Raw genomic sequence first — 16,425 nt, forward strand, 5'->3', positions numbered from 1 at the left:
GATGTAAGCTAACTTTGTACCCATCAAAATCGGTTAAACTGTTGGGCCGTGATAAGCTAGCAGGCAGACAGACAGACACACTTTCGAATTTATAATATTAGTATGGATTTTGAATAAATGATTTGACTTTGACTTTTTTAGGGTTCCGTACCTCAAAAGGAAAAACGGAACCCTTATAGGATCACTTTGTTGTCTGTCTGTCTGTCTGTCTGTCCGTCTGTCTGTCAAGAAACCTACAAGGTACTTCCCGTTGACCTAGAATCATGAAATTTGGCAGGTAGGTAGATCTTATAGCTGACATTTGGGGAAAAATCTAAAAACCGCGAATTTAGGGTTAGATCACACACAAAAAATTAAATAGTGGTCATGAATTAATAATTAGTATTTTCAACTTTCGAAGTGAGTGACTATATCAAATGGGGTATCATATGAAAGGTCTTCACCTGTACATTCTAAAACAGATTATAATTTATTTTTATGCATCATAGTTTTTGAATTATCGTGCAAAATGTCGAAAAAATACGACTGTAGTACGGAACCCTCATTGCGCGAGCCTGACTCGCACTTAGCCGGTTTTTTAATAAGAATATTAGCCACGTTTATCATGCTGACTAATATTCCCCTTTCCCCTCCAATAAGTAAAGTTTGTGCTAGGAGTAGGTAGGACAATAGTGCAACGGGTGGGATTTGAACCGGTGACCTTTCGGTTTTCAGTCCGCTCCTTTAACCGTTGAGCTATCGAGGCTCTTTGATTTTGAAGCTACAAGGCAACGGGACTCGGGTCTCCCGTTTTATTGATGCAGCGATGATTTTGAGCTAACGACCACTGGCCGGGCTACTGATATCTTATGGCACGATGTTATACGTTTACCAGATAAGATTCGACGGGACGTGCACATTTCAGATAACATTTATTGTTCAAGTATGGTAATATAAAAGGTTCCTTAGAAAAAATATAGCTCTACGATAGGGCGGTAATCTAGTAAGAAATAATAACTAAGGATAAGTTTTTGCTATTATTTATATTTTCTTCTTCGTCCTAACACTCTTGATAAATAGGTCATGGTCATCAAGAAGTGACGTTTTGGGAGCAGATGTTATACGCCTCACGAGCATTCACCACTTCTCCCTGCTGGCCGATAGTCATTCGTGCACGGGACCGCCCACAGCGGATCGGTCCATCGCTAGGTGGCCTTCCTCGTCGTCTGGTGCCACCTTACCCTGCATGGATTTTGATGAAATCCGCTTACATCCCGGGGTAGGACATATAGGCTACATTTTATCCCGAAAAACCGAAAAATCCCCACGAGATTTAAAAAAAAACCTAAATCCACGCGGACGAAGTCGCGGGCATCAATAATCAATACCCACAGACCGTAAGTGGCCCATAAGCTATAACTTATATGCTATCAAGGAGCTAGCAGTTTCTTTGTTTGCCGGCAGTCGGTACTGACGTCGCACTAATCTTAAATCTATACTATCGACACGAATTATAATAATTATCGCCAAAGCGTGAATGGTATGTTTCGCTTCCTGGCTATTTATCTTATTTACTGGTGAAGCCTAGTTGAAACTCTTGAAATAATTGGATTTTTCAAAAACATTTCAAAAGAGGCTACAATTTAGAGCCTTAATAGCTCAACCGGTATTAAGGAGTGGACTGCAAACCGAAAGGTCGACGGTTCAAATCCCGCCCGTTGCACTATTGTCGTACCTACTCCTAGCACAAGCCTGACGCTTAATTGGAGAGGAAAGGGGATGTGGTGTGCAAGTCGTACCTATCTAAGAAATTACAATACGCGGCCGAAAATAATGTACATTGTACATGGATGGATGGATGTAGGAGATAGCAGATTTGAAGAGGGTTGTCCTTGTCGTTGAGACTGACAGTGAGGGGTCAACGCTGCAACTTCCGATGCGAGGTCGCCATTCCAGTACCTAGGGACCCCAACGTCTATCGGTTTTACGAACTTTTTGTGTACGAGGGGATATTTTCACTGCACCGCAGTCTTATCGAAGTTGTGCTACTTAGTAATTTGCAGTGTGTAAATTCCTGGAGCATCCTGATTCCAGCAGCGAATCCTCGCAAACTGATACAGATTCGATATGAAAACATGTTCGCCAATTAAGCGATTAACAAGCTATTATTGCCTTACAAAGTTATACAGCTTCTAACAGCGTTTTGATAAAACACTACATTTCCTAGGAGTGGCTTCCTAATGGCCAGAACATTGTTTGATAATATAGGGTAGCGTTTAGCTTAGTACAAAAACAAAAACATGAGACGAAATCTATAATACAATAATAGGATTTATAAATAGAGCCTCAATAGCTCAACCGGTAAAGGAGTGGACTGAAAACCGAAAGGTCGACGGTTCAAACCCCGTCCGTTGCACTATTGTCGTACCTACTCCTAGCACAAGCCTGACGCTTAGTTGGAGAGGAAAGGTGAATATTTGTCATTTAACATGGCTAATATTCTTTAAAAAAAGGTACATATTAAGGTTTCGCCTACATGTATAAAGAGAGCTATGTTGAATCTTCTTCTTCTACTTTGGGGCTATGCAGGTTCTTGATATCCCTGTATCACTGCGACCGTCTCCGATCTATTGTGTTTGTCTCCACTTCACACTTCACACGGAGTCTCGGTAGACTCGTGGCACAGTCTGCAGGTGTCCAAGCCCTGGAGCTTAAGGTTGCACATGTGCCTTTTTAGGCCACAGTGAAAATGCTATGTTGCATACCGCAAGCATTTATTTAGTTTCAACGATTGCAACTTAAGTTATTAAGCTTGATATACGCTGACTATATCACATTCTTGCGGCCTATCGGTATACTCTTCGGATAGCTATCGTAAATCGGACCATGAGTGCCAATTAACGACCGACATGTTCGAAAGCTACTTCTCAAGTCCTCACTCAGCTCGGGATGGTGTGTGATTTGGGTCGCGCTAGTTAGTGTCAGGCCCATTCACACGATCTACGACTTAGCACCGCTACGCGAAGATTCTCGTCTTGTTCTAACATGTACCTAAGTATTTAGATTCTAGATTAGGCATAGCCAGGTGTCCGGTTTTAGCCGGACTTGTTCTGTCGTTCTTTTGCTAAAAAGTGGCTTTCTACAAAATAAGACCGGTCAAGTGCGAGCCGGACTCGCACACGAGGGGACGTCCTACGTCATAATAGCTATCTGCATGCCAAACAGCCCGATCCGTTTAGTAGTTTGAGCTGTGCGTTGATAGATCAGTCAGTCAGTCAGTCAGTCAGCCAGTCAATCAGTCAGTCAGTCAATCAGTCAAACAGCCAGTCAATCAGTCAGCCAGCTTTTACCGCGATATTCGCCCAGCAGAGCTTTTCAAAGTTTTCGCTCTTGCTTGGCCAGATGCCGAATAAACTTTAATATGCGCATTATTCCTCCTCGTACATTGTACCATTAAATTTTACGATGTTTATTTACTCTAACATGAGAATTTTAGAGGACCATAAATATATGTGTAATTGATTATAGGTTTTTGAAGCTCGTGCGAAATCTTTATTGGTTTAGCAATGGACGCTGAAAAAATACCATTAAATTGTTATTAAAGCTTTTTTTGTTTACTGTGTAGAATATTTACGCGTTTTCTTATGATGTTTTCTTAGGGGTTTTAATGCGTAATTACTTACACGTATAACATTATGCGTCTTTACAATTAGGTATGTTAAACGCGCAGTATATTATATGCGCAGTTAAACTAGATAAAGTTCAAAAACTAATACTCGCCTATGACACTATGGACAAACTATTCAAGCCCGTATGAGTTTAATTCAAACTGCCATACCCCTTCCAGGTTACCCCGTTTCTATCTTAGACTGCATCATCACTTATCACCAGGTGAGATTGCAGTCAAGGGCTAACTTGTATATGAATAAAAAAAAAGTTGAGGTAAGTATTTTAGTTTATCATAATCATGCTCTTTCAGTTCATAGTCACCTACGTCTGACGGAATCTGGTACGGAGATATCTTGCATCCCAGATCAAGAAAAAAATCAAAGGGAAATCTCGGAAAAGACCTGTTTAACTTACCCAAGGCTTTTGTGCAAATGGACCCTAAGGGCGAGCCGTGAACTAAACAACGGGCTAAACGAAGCGGATAGTAGATAACGGTCAGATATGATAAACTGCTTATGATCACTTGTACCGAGGAATTGGGTCGGAACCGGACCTGCTACTATCATGGTGCTTTCTTTACATTCGGCCAGTGCTTACGCGAGTTACTATCCCGTAACGGCTCGTGACTGTTGATGTTGTTGCTTTTGCTAAATTATTCGCGATGTCGATTTCACTTTATTGTCGCACAGCGCACTGAGTGTGCGATGAAGCTTAACATAGGTAAAGTTGAATGGAAATTGTTTTTTAGAAAATCTAGTCTTGGTTCTTAATCCGCAAAGACAAAAATCTCGTTGTAATGACAGCGAACCGGGTCTCCAGTTAACAAAAAGGAGACAGGATGATTTCATATATCTAATGGAATTCCCCATGAAATTCCCCATAATCAATAAGGTAGATAGAAGTTTTACCCTAATTTTGTGTTAAATGCCGCTAAAGTAGTTATTCTTTAATATAGATTTCCTCATGACTGCTTTATTACCTTTATGATATACTCGTATATCAAGCCAGAATAATGTTCAATTTATCACTTGTTAAAACTAATAGAGTCTTCTTGTGTATAGGCAAATGTTTGTGTAGTCAAGTACATAAGCAAGTGCACTAGCTACACCAAACGGACTCTATAACAAACAAAGCATTAATATCGGTTGCGATTGTAATCGTCATAATAAATTGCGAAGTTCTTATTGTTATAAGAACTGCTGCTGCCATATTTTATGGCGTTATGGCGTACGATTCAAGCGGGGTATTTCTATGGGATAGCCGGGAAGATAAGCTTTTAGATAGTGTTAGTTGGAATTTATAATATGTGCAGTTGAAACGTTTTATGGAGTAGGTTGGTAGTAGTTTACGCTTGCGGCCCCGCCTGTATTGTGCCCATCTTATAACAATATAGTCTGGAAAACGAACTATAGACTGAATACTGAATCCTTAATCGTATTATCCTAGTTCCTAATAATATTATAAATGTGAAAGTGTGGATGTTTGGATGTTTGTTACTCAATCACGCAAAAACGGCTGAACGAATTTGGATGGAATTTGGAATGGAGATAGATTATACCCTGGATTAACACATAGGCTACTTTTTATCCCGGAAAATCAAAGAGTTTCCGCGGGATTTTGAAAAATATAAATCCACGCGGACGAAGTCGCGGGCATCAGCTAGTAGGGAATATATTCCTTTAAGCTGAGTTTCTACCCAAGATATTAAATAAGATCATAGTGAAGGACGGGACTAAGCGACAAAATTGATAAACCAAGAAAAAGAGGCCTTTTTAGCGAACATTCAAATAATATAAATTCACCCTCTAAAGTGCCTCTAATTTGAACGCAGCCTAGATCTCTGCATCATAGATATTTTCTCATTATTGAGAGTCTAGTGAAAAATATTTGTGGTTTACGCATTGTGACGTCATTAATCGCTTTCCGTTGCAGCGTGACGTCAATAATTAATTTTGTTAAAAATAAATAAAAATCATGGTTTTTTTTTGAAATTATTCTCATTAATAATGAATTCTGGCCCCATAAACTACTACTTTACAAAAAAACACATCATTTTCCAAGGCCCTATTTATACCTATACCTACCTAGGTTTTCTCTAGAACATAGACCTTCACTAAGAAATGTTTTTTTAGAAATCACACCTAGTCCAAACAAAGCCAGGGCATATCAGCCCGAAGAAAATTATGTAATATTTTTACGCATCTTAATTTTACGACACTTATCCAAGTTCGCACCTGTTGTAGGTATGTCGTAAGAAATGACGATTACATTCACTATTGACATAATAGGCGCTTCGGGTCAAAAGAGTCGAGTTTTTCCATTAATTATCTTCACAGTGTGAAAACGCCTTAGCATTCCAAGACGTGAGAACGAACTATGTTTAAGCGGTTCTAGATATAAGCTTTAGCGATTTCGTCTTATTTTTTCAAACAATTAACTAGGTGTTCTAATTTATCTAAACAAAAACTAGATGATACCCGTGACTTTTTCCGCGTAGCTGTTGGTTATTTGAAAATCCTGTGGCAGCTTTTTGATTTTCCGGGATAAAAATTGCCTATATTCCATCTCCGGGATGCAAGCTATCTCTGTACCAAATAAATATATAAATAGATAATATATCACTCGCAAATTCACCTATTTGATTTAGGTTTTGAAAAGCCTCGTGGGAACGATTTGATTTTCCGGGATAAAAAGTCTGTCTCCGAGATGCAAGCTATCTCTGTACCCGTCAAAATCAGTTAAACAGATGGGTCGTGAAGTTAGCAGATAGAGATGGTATCTAAATTAATTTACCAAGCACTAATTCAAAATATGATACTTTAAAATGGGCTTTTATAATTTAGTCTCTTTTCCATTCCACAGCATAACTCATATAAAAGCCTGGGCGTCAGTGTCAAAGTCAAAATCAAAGAATATTATTATTAAAAAAAATTATGGCAAATAAATCCATTATCGAAAAAAATATTCGTGAAATGAAAGAAAACGAAAATGAAACTTTATGACCTATAGGGATAGCAAGAATACGAAATATCGATAAATAAAAAATAACTTAATAATATAACGTACCAATAACTTATTCACTTGTACCTACCGTTATGCCGAATCTAAATTCAATGAAATTAAGTGATCAATTTATCAAAATGTACTTTCCCATAATCATCGAATTCTTACTTAATTACTTTTTAATGCAGCTGTCAAAATCATATGCACAACGAATACATTGATAAATATGTTATTGAATTCCCATGGTTCGATTTTAGGTAATTTTTCTTCCTTTTTACCGTTATTTCTGAGCCGATAAAATTAAGAAATTTCTGTATAATAAACTGCTTCTTATAGAGCTGTCAAATTCGCTCACTGCCATGACTTATTACGCCCATTGAATCGAAGTCATTGCACACTGATAATTTTATACAATTCCCAATATAAATTACCGGCAGTGAATTTATTATTAACGGAATATCGATCGACCTAAATAAATATTTTCGTAGGCATACTGTTTTCCCCCTCTAACTTTAATTTTTACTATAATTGTGTGAAACAATTGTATTGAAAAATGTTATGTGGGATTTATAAACATTTAAATTATTTGATTACAGTTAAAAAAAAAAGATTATTAGCCATGTCAATAAAATATGAATATGAATATTAGCCGTGTAATGTTAAAAATGATATTAACGTTTTAGACTTTTTTAAAGCAAACGCGGAAAAAAAGGTTAAACAAATTAAAGTCCAAAAGTCCTACGCATTATACCTACCACCTACAATAGATGTTATAATATGTCCAGATTACCACAATAATTATTCTCTGTTCTAGTAGAAGAGGCACCAAATATTTGAAAAGAGCAGCCGCCGAGTTTCTTGCTAGTTCTTCTCGGTAGGAAAGGCATTCTGAACCAGTGGTAGATGCATCCGACTATTCGTAAGTACTTGTAAAAGTTTATTCGAATAAAAAAGATTTTTATTTTATTTTATCAATAAAGAAGACTAAAGAAAATGTTTCCTCGTCTTTAGACTAATAAAATAGTCTGTCAGTTCTAGTATTACGTGTTTCATTTATCTACAATTCAATTTTAATAGGTAGGTAAGAATCAATTTGTTGAAATTAAATTAAGTTTGTTGCAATTAATTTAAACCGAACCGACTTAAAAACTATTTAATCTAACAAGATTTATTGGTACAGAAATTAAAGATTAGCGATAAATCCTTAGACCATATAAATAAAAATAAAGCCGGCCATTCACGCGACTACAACGCGGTAGTCGGGTAATTGGAAGCGTGAACAGCCGTGATCTGGGGATTTATTTTTATTAAACGGAATAAATCGACGCCGTTTTATGTGAATCGTGATCGGTATTAGGAGCACGCTTAGTATAAGATTTTACGTCTCACCAAACGTTGCTAGGATTCGAGAGTCAAAACACAATAACGTCAAAGTAAAATTGACCTAAACAGCCTTGAATTGAAGTAAAAAGTTCAATGCCACTGATTTTAATTTCGCAACATTTCCGCTTGGAGCGCTGACTGTAGATGTGTAGACAAACTTGAGCTTTAAAACAAGGCAGTTGTAAGCATAACGCGTAAGTGTTTCGACACTCGAATACTATCAACGTTGTTGAGAAGTAAGATCTTGTACTAAGCGTACTGGTGGACAATCGGTTTGCGGTTATGAGTCTTGATGGTGCAGTTATGGTATGTGCAGACGAAGGACTGTTGTCCGTGGAGGACAGAAGTCCCTCATCTTTTACTACAGTGTTTCGCCGTACTATTAGTCCGTCGTGTGCGTTATGCGCACGCGTTCACGCACGTTCTTAGACCCTCATTTTTGTCCTCCCTGCCCGGACAATAGTCCGTTGTCTGCGCGGGCTGTTAGACTGTTAAATCAATATAAACTAGCCAAAGCCAAATCTTAACCGGGTGATATGCAACCTCACAACCTCGCACTGGAAAGCGCACCGTTGGAAGACCCCCAAGTGGGCAGACGGCATCTAACGAGTCGCAGACAGCCGCTGGATTCAGGCGGCTTAGGACCGTGGCGTGTGGAAGTCCCTACAAGAGACTTATCTCCAGCAGTGGAAGTTTATCGGTTGGGAATGATGATATCTAAGTAGGTAAACTCCCAAATAGTCATGAGCGGAAATTGAATCTAGCTAGCGATGTAAGTATTCAACACACCTGTATTGAGGTGGAGACTGTGAGAAAATACTATATAAAGGTAACTATTAACTACCTGTTCCGTTACAGTTATTTATCGGTACAGCGGTAGGTAATCGGTATTTCGCGACGATATTCGCAAACAAAGGCCGGACAATGGACATTTTAAACAAAACTAAGTCCAGGACATATCTAACCTTACAGATATAACGCTAGGAATCTGTGGAATGTTTAATTCGCTGTACTTAGATCCCGATAGATATAGCAACTAAATATTATCCACCTTATCCCAGTTGAATAAGGTTACAAATACGAGAGCAAAATAGAAATGATTGTGAATAGAAAGTCGCCGTTCAACTAGTAATCCGTTGTGGTAGGCCCTTACTGGATCATAGAGAATAAATTAGCAATAAATATATTTTTAATCGGCTTAAGATTGATTTTGTTGCTTAGTCATCGAACCATTGCTTCACAAAAAAGTAAGGCAATGTAACACGTTGCCTAAGAACAGATTAGCATATATTTTTTCATAAAAAGAAAGATCAAATAAAGGAAATAACCGACATAGCTAAACGAGTTGCTAAGCTGAAATGGTGTTATAGTCACGATAGTCGTTGGGGTCCCAAGGTGCTTGAATGGTGACCTCGCAACGGAAAGTGTACCATTGTCAGACTAGGTGGACAGAGGATAGTCAACGAGAGTCGCAGGGAGTCGCAGGATTCAGGCGGCGCGGCGGTACGAGACCGTGGCGTGTGGAATGTCTCTACAAGAGAGCTATGTCCACCTGTGGACTTGTCCACGGTTGATGACGACAATGACTAGAATTCCTTTTCAGCATAGAACTCTAGTAAAATGTGCTCTCGAGTCTCGTCCATAGAAAACACACACAGGCAAAATATCTACAATTACAAAGACAGAAAACAATCAGTATCCTTATTATAAATGCGAAAGTGTGTTTGTGTGTTGGTTTGTTAGTTTGTCCTTCAATCACGTCGCAACGGTGCAACGGATTGACGTGATTTTTTGCATGGGTATAGATAAAAACCTGGAAAGTGACATAGGCAACTTTTTATCCCGGAAAATCAAAGAGTTCCCACGGGATTTTTAAAAACCTAATTCCACGCGGACGAAGTCGCGGGCTTCAGCTAGTACATCAATATACGTAGTTCAAAGATACTTCGATTATACCTCCAAATCCATATAATTTTTTTCGATCTAATTTAAAAAATAAGCGTAACTAATTGGCTTTAATAAGTTAAGAATGCTATAAGATGATACACATACTTATATTATAGATATCATACAACGTGTTAATTGCATTCAAAAGGAGCATTAAGCGTTCAATCTACATCCGCCCTTATAATTAAAAAAAAACCAACGCACACGCATCTTGCCCAGCACTGACTGACGTTTCAATTAAAACTAATTTATTTATAAAATCGAAGCCACCCGCGCTTCGATATCGATCTTTTGTTCGGCGGCACATCACTAAGGCTGATCCCTTTTTCTTTTTACATAGATAGTGTTGTTACATTTCTCCTTTGTCTGTGGTAATTATCGATGATTCGATCCCACACAAAAGCACGCATGGATTATTTTGAAAATCATTTAATAATTTTCTAATGAATGCGTAGCGTAGGGTATCGACTATCAGTATCATTATTACACCTATTATTAGTTATTATTAGTTATATTCGGCTTCTATAACTTTAAATGACTATGAATCTTTACCGTGGGATATTAATTGATTATTGTGTGGAGATTTTTAATTAGTTTAATCCCGATTTGATCTGAGGTTAATCGTTTTAGAGTCATATAATTAATAGTTTTGAAATTACAATTCATAACGTTTTGTGTATCTTTTTTTTTTTTTTTTTTTATTCAGATACAAGTTAGCCCTTGACTGCAATCTCACCTGGTGGTAAGTGATGATGCAGTCTAAGATGATAGCGGGCTAACCTGGAAGGAGTATAGCAGTTTTTATTAAACCCTTTGGTTTCTACACGGCATCGTACCGGAACGCTAAATCGCTTGGCGGCACGGCTTTGCCGGTAGGGTGGTAACTAGCCATGGCCGAAGCCTCCCGCCAGACCAGACCAGAAATTTAGAAATTATAAAATTCCAAACCCCTGCCAGGAATCGAACCCGGGACCTCCCACTACTAAGACCACAGTGCTCACCACTGCGCCAGGGAGGTCGTCGATCTTAAGAGGAGTAAATACCTATAAGTATCCTTTTGAAGGCGGTTACTTGAAATGATGTATTTTTCGGAAATCCACAAATTACGGACACATTGTATTAATTTGTTGAATGCTTTACAAAATTAATTTGAGCTGATTGCTTTGTTTTATTGAAATAAAAATCAAACTTCGTTTGTTTAGGAAGCGATCGATAGAGATAGATTTCCTATATCAAAACTGTCAAGACGTCAAATCTACTCCTCAGTAAAAAAGTTTTTTGGTGATTGAAGGGCCTTTGCCCTTATGTAGGTATGTAATAGGTATCTACTTATCTGCTAACACTTCTATATGTGCAATATAGTGGCTATTTATATTTTATTCCTTAATTATATTGTTAAAAACACAGTTACCTTAAAATTAACAGTACGTACTTTATTTATGAGCAATATTACAAAATATCAAGTTTTAAAAGCCTATCCGCTTCTCCGTTCAACCCGCCGTAAGAAACAGGTCTCAATAAGCCTAAAGGTATGACCTAGATACTGAAGCTATCTAGATTGCTAGATAACAGCCCTAGAATCTGGGATCTTTAAGTATACGAGCTATATATCAATCTGACGAGTCGACGTTATCGTAGCTTGTTGCCGCAAGCTGTTGTTTAATTGGGACTAGGTTCTATTCTATTCCAGACTAGCTGATGCACGCGACTTCGTCCGCGTGGAATTAGATTTTTTAAAAATTCCGTGAGAACTCTTTGATTTTCCGGGATAAAAAGTAGCCTATGTCACTCTTCAGGTCTTTATCTATACCTATGCAAAAAATCACGTCAATCCGTTGCACCGTTGCGACGTGATTGAAGGACAAACCAACAAACCACAAAACCAACAAACAAACACACTTTCGCATTTATAATAGGCTAGTCTTTATTACTAGAAAAAATTACTCAACTGTAACAGTTAGAACATAGGTACATACTACATACCTACCTTGTTTTTGATGATCGTTATTTTTTTATACGACTACAACTCATCGTTTCCGATTTCTGAAACAAACAAACATAACTTGTTATGCGGTAGATAGTTCACTAGATAAATTTTGGAATACTTACAGCTTAATTTATCGCAATCTTTCAAAATAATTACCACCACAGCTTAAGCAATTTAATATCACTTGCTTTAACGGTGACGGTGAAGGAAAACATCGTGAGGAAACCTGCATGCCTGATAGCTCTTAAAGGTATGTTATCTTGAGCTGGTCCTTGATGTTGAAACAGCCCGAAGTCACAGATGCAAGATCAGGACTGTACGGAGGTACAGTCACACGAGTAGATATTTTCATCTTCACGCGTCTTGACTTTGGACGGAGTCCTTTGAATTTTTGGATAGCTACGAAATAGTTTCGTTTAGTTAGGAAAACATCGCGAGGAAACCTGCATGCCTGAGAGTTCTCTATAATGATCCAAAGGTCTGTGAAGTCTGCCAATCCGCACTTGGCCAGCGTGGTAGACTATGGCCAAAACCCTGCTCACTATGAGAGAAGACCCGTGCTCTGTAGTGAGCCGGCGGTGGATTGATCATGATGAAGAATGGAGATTATTATGAATTTGTCTTCTACCCATTCCATTAAGATATCATGTGCAAAGATATGTCTTAAACATTGCACTGATCATTAGTTATATATATGTATGGATATCGAAATAAAACATTAAACTCCTAAAGGAAGAATAATGCCAAGGCATTGTTAGAGAGTCTTTAGGCTTACATTCACTATATCGGGACAAAACTGTTCCTGTATGGGCAGAACATAAGGCTAATGGCGAGATGCGTCGTCATTACAATCCGACAACATTGACGTATCGTCAGTGCCATCTTGTCGGCCAGCTTGCGTCATGTCAAAATGTATGGCGCAACTTACACGCTCTAGCGATTGGACATGGATATCATGCCAGGGGTACACGGTCACAAATGCTGCAAATTAAACAAATGAAGCAAATAAGTTACTCTGTGGTATCCAAGGGTATCGCAACGCAACGCATTGCATCGCAACGCAACGCATCACATCGCAACGCAACGCATTGCATCGCAACGCAACGCATCACATCGCAACGCAACGCATCGCATCGCAACGCAACGAAACGCATCGCAATGCATTGCATTGCAACGCAACGCAACGCATCGCATCGCGGCACAGCGCAGTCCAACGCAATGCACCGCAACGCAACACATCGCAACGCAACGCATCGCATCACAATGCATTGCATCGCGTATTGCTATTTGCTTGCTTGGTGGTTGGTTTTTCCTGCATGTTTAGCTGTGGGAGGGCGGGCGGTGCATGTCGCATGCTGCATGTTGCACCATACAGATTTCATCGGTTTCAGCGGATTATAGTAAATTAAGCTTTTGGTTCATTATACCTACATAATAATAACGACAAGAAAAATTTAATAGGCAAAATCGCTTCAGATTATAAACAGGCCCAACTCACAAACCCAACAAAATACAAGTCCTCTATTAAAATAATATTCCCTATTTCCATTATCGGATGTGTAATCACTGTTTGCGATTTGAATTCCCTCAGTCTTCCGTGTCTCTTGAGCGCCGCAGTAAACGGACAGCCTTTGACAGGGCACAAGCTAGCTTATTAAAGTAACTATTTACTCTCGGAAATGCAAAATCTTCAGTTGGGCCAGTTTAGCAGGTCAAGTTATCAAAGTAATGGGGCCATGCAGTTTTGATAAGAGCTATAAATTTCCTGATAGCCTAGTGATTAAGACCTCTAATTTTTCGCATGTGCATTTTTAACCAATTAAATATTGGCTTTGAGAATCCGTATTCCCAAATTTCGATTTTTAGGGACTATTGAATATTGCTTCAGATATAACGATTATAACAAAGAAAAAAGTAAAATATTAAAGATCTATCCCTTCTTAATGGAGTCTTGGAATAAAATATTAATTTTATAAAAAAATATTATTCAAATTTTAATTCTTGTGGAAGACGTTTACTGATATCACGTTTTTGAGTGAAACTTCGGTCACATATTTAAGCACTAAAAATTGTAGAAAGCGACTTATAAAAATTACCAATACATAATTTAATTTAATTTAATTTAATTTAAAACAATTTTATTGTTAATAGATTTACAGAGAATAAGAATACAGGATACACTAAAAAAACAAAGGGCGACCTTATCACTAAAGTCCTTATCATAATATTATGAACACACTCAGAATTTGATTCTTAGATTTAGTTTTACCATTAATCACCATCATTGTCAACCCATCGCCAGTTTACTACGGAGCACGGATCTCCTCTCAGAATAAGAAGGGTTTGGCCATAATCTAACACGCTGGCCAAATGCTGATTGCAGACTTCACACAATATTCGAGAACAATATGGAGAACTCTCAGGCATACAGATTTCCCCACAATGATTTCCTTTAAAATAAGTGATACAATAATTTAACTGCTTAGAACGCACTTAAAACCGAAAAGTTAGAGGGTCATGCCCGGGATCGAACTTAAACAAAACTTATAAAGTAGAAGTCCTAGGTAGATACCTAGGACTTCTATTGCACGGACTGTTTCTATTACACAGATAGAGAAGATTCTCTAAAGCAGGGGTGTCGAACTGATTTTCCTAAAGTGCCATCTTTAAGATTTAGGGCGTGTTAGCGGGCCAGGAGTAACATACACACACACACACACACACACACACACACACACACACATACAAACTTTCGCCTTTATAATATTAGTCGGGATATAGTCGGGATGAAATGACATTTAAAAACTATTAATAAAATCTTTTTTATAGTTTTTAAATGCTCGCACGTCTCGCAAAACGTGCGCTATTTTCAGCATGCGTGGTTACATCGATTGCATGCCGTCTAAAAATCCTCTCGAGATTCTGGTGGCGGGCCGTATTGAAATGGTTTGAGGGCCGGACGCGGTCCGCGGGCCGTGTCTTTGACATGCCTGCTCTAAAGCATTCGATCTATGTAATACGAACAGTTTTGTCTAGATATGGTAAATGTCCACTTAACCTTGGCGACAATGCAGCGCGGCCATTGTTTCATTTGTAAGATACATCTCGGCTCTGTACTGTTTGATCTCTTTCCGATATACTTGAGACTAGAGAATACCGTTGTATTACATCGGAATTAGCATTTTGTACTGAATTCCTTGCATTAAAAGAAGTTTCCCCAGCGCTCTCTATACAAACGTGTTTGGTTCGCATTAGATTATTAACCAATCTTTACAAGATTTACATACAAATCTTTGAGAGTGTGTAACTTTAAAATTCCACATTTTTACGGAAATCTGAAAAACCACAGACAGAGATATTTGTTTCTAAAACGTGTCTACAAAATTTTATTGAGTTTGATTGGTTATTAATTATGAAATGAGATCCAAACTACAATTGTATGGAAAAAGCTGTTGAGTAGGGAGAGAGCTAAGGCGCTACTAGGGTTACTTCTCATTGAATCTCGATTAACAGAAGATTTTACCAATTTATACTCATGATCTTCTTCTTCTATATCTATATATATAAAAGGAAAAGGTGACTGACTGACTGACTGACTGACTGACTGACTGACTGACTGATCTATCAACGCACATCTCAAACTACTGGACGGATCGCGTTGAAATTTGGCATTCAGATAGCTATTATGATGTAGGCATCCGCTAAGAAAGGATTTTTCAAAATGCAACCTCTTAAGGGGTAAAATAGGGGTTTAAAATTTGTGTAGTCCACGCGGACGAAGTCGCGGGCATAAGCTAGTTATATATAAAATTCAAAGTCCTAACTGACTGACTGACTCATATATCAACGCACAGCCTAAACCACTGGACCTAGAGACATGACATTTTGGAAGGTGTGTTCTTTGTAAAGAGTAAGGTATCCACTAAGAAAGGATTTTTCGAAATTCCACCCCTAAGTGGGTTGAATGGGGGTTTGAAAATTATGTAGTCCGCGCGGACGAAGTCGCGAACATAAGCTAGTTTTTAATACGTTCTTAATTAATAGTACCTACCTCTTGAGCATTGACCCCGTTTTAATTGGTTTCGTAATTTTAAAGTCATTGAAATGCACATATTAAAATTTAATCAAGATTGATTCGGTATATTTTTTTTAGTAAATTCAGAAAAAAAAGAAAAACTTGATCATTTTCCAATCTTTGAAGTACTTAAGTTTTCCAACGCTTTCTTTAATTTTCTAATGAGATGTTATTTCTACTAAATTATTTTTTCGAAACTAAAGAAAATAAGCTTGAAAATTATTATCATTAAGAGCAGCGCCATACTTAAAAAAATATATACTAATTAGGTAAGGTAGGTACCTTCTTAAAACTTGTACTGTTCGTTCTGATAGTCGTCTACAGAGATGAGAGATGCAAACTCATGAACTTGGGCTATAGGTACCTACATAACTTTTTTTAT

General features: G+C 38.0%; 2 protein-coding genes across 5 annotated transcripts in view; one reads left to right on the forward strand and one right to left on the reverse strand.

Annotated features, from left to right (window-relative positions):
* Window positions 1-16,425, forward strand: part of LOC117988107 (probable E3 ubiquitin-protein ligase RNF144A) — a 197,743-nt gene that overhangs the window by 174,098 nt on the left and 7,220 nt on the right. The window lies entirely within an intron of this gene.
* Window positions 1-16,425, reverse strand: part of LOC117988577 (uncharacterized) — a 109,098-nt gene that overhangs the window by 30,938 nt on the left and 61,735 nt on the right. For 2 of the 4 annotated variants that reach the window (XM_069502990.1, XM_069502988.1), the window contains exon 2: window positions 11,969-12,024. The exons of the other annotated variants lie outside the window; for them this stretch is intronic. The gene's annotated coding sequence lies outside the window, so the exon portion shown is untranslated. The remainder of the gene's footprint in view (window positions 1-11,968; window positions 12,025-16,425) is intronic. 4 annotated transcript variants of the gene reach the window in all.

The sequence above is a fragment of the Maniola hyperantus genome, chromosome 14, assembly GCF_902806685.2.
Source record: "Maniola hyperantus chromosome 14, iAphHyp1.2, whole genome shotgun sequence".
Lineage (NCBI taxonomy): Eukaryota > Metazoa > Arthropoda > Insecta > Lepidoptera > Nymphalidae > Maniola > Maniola hyperantus.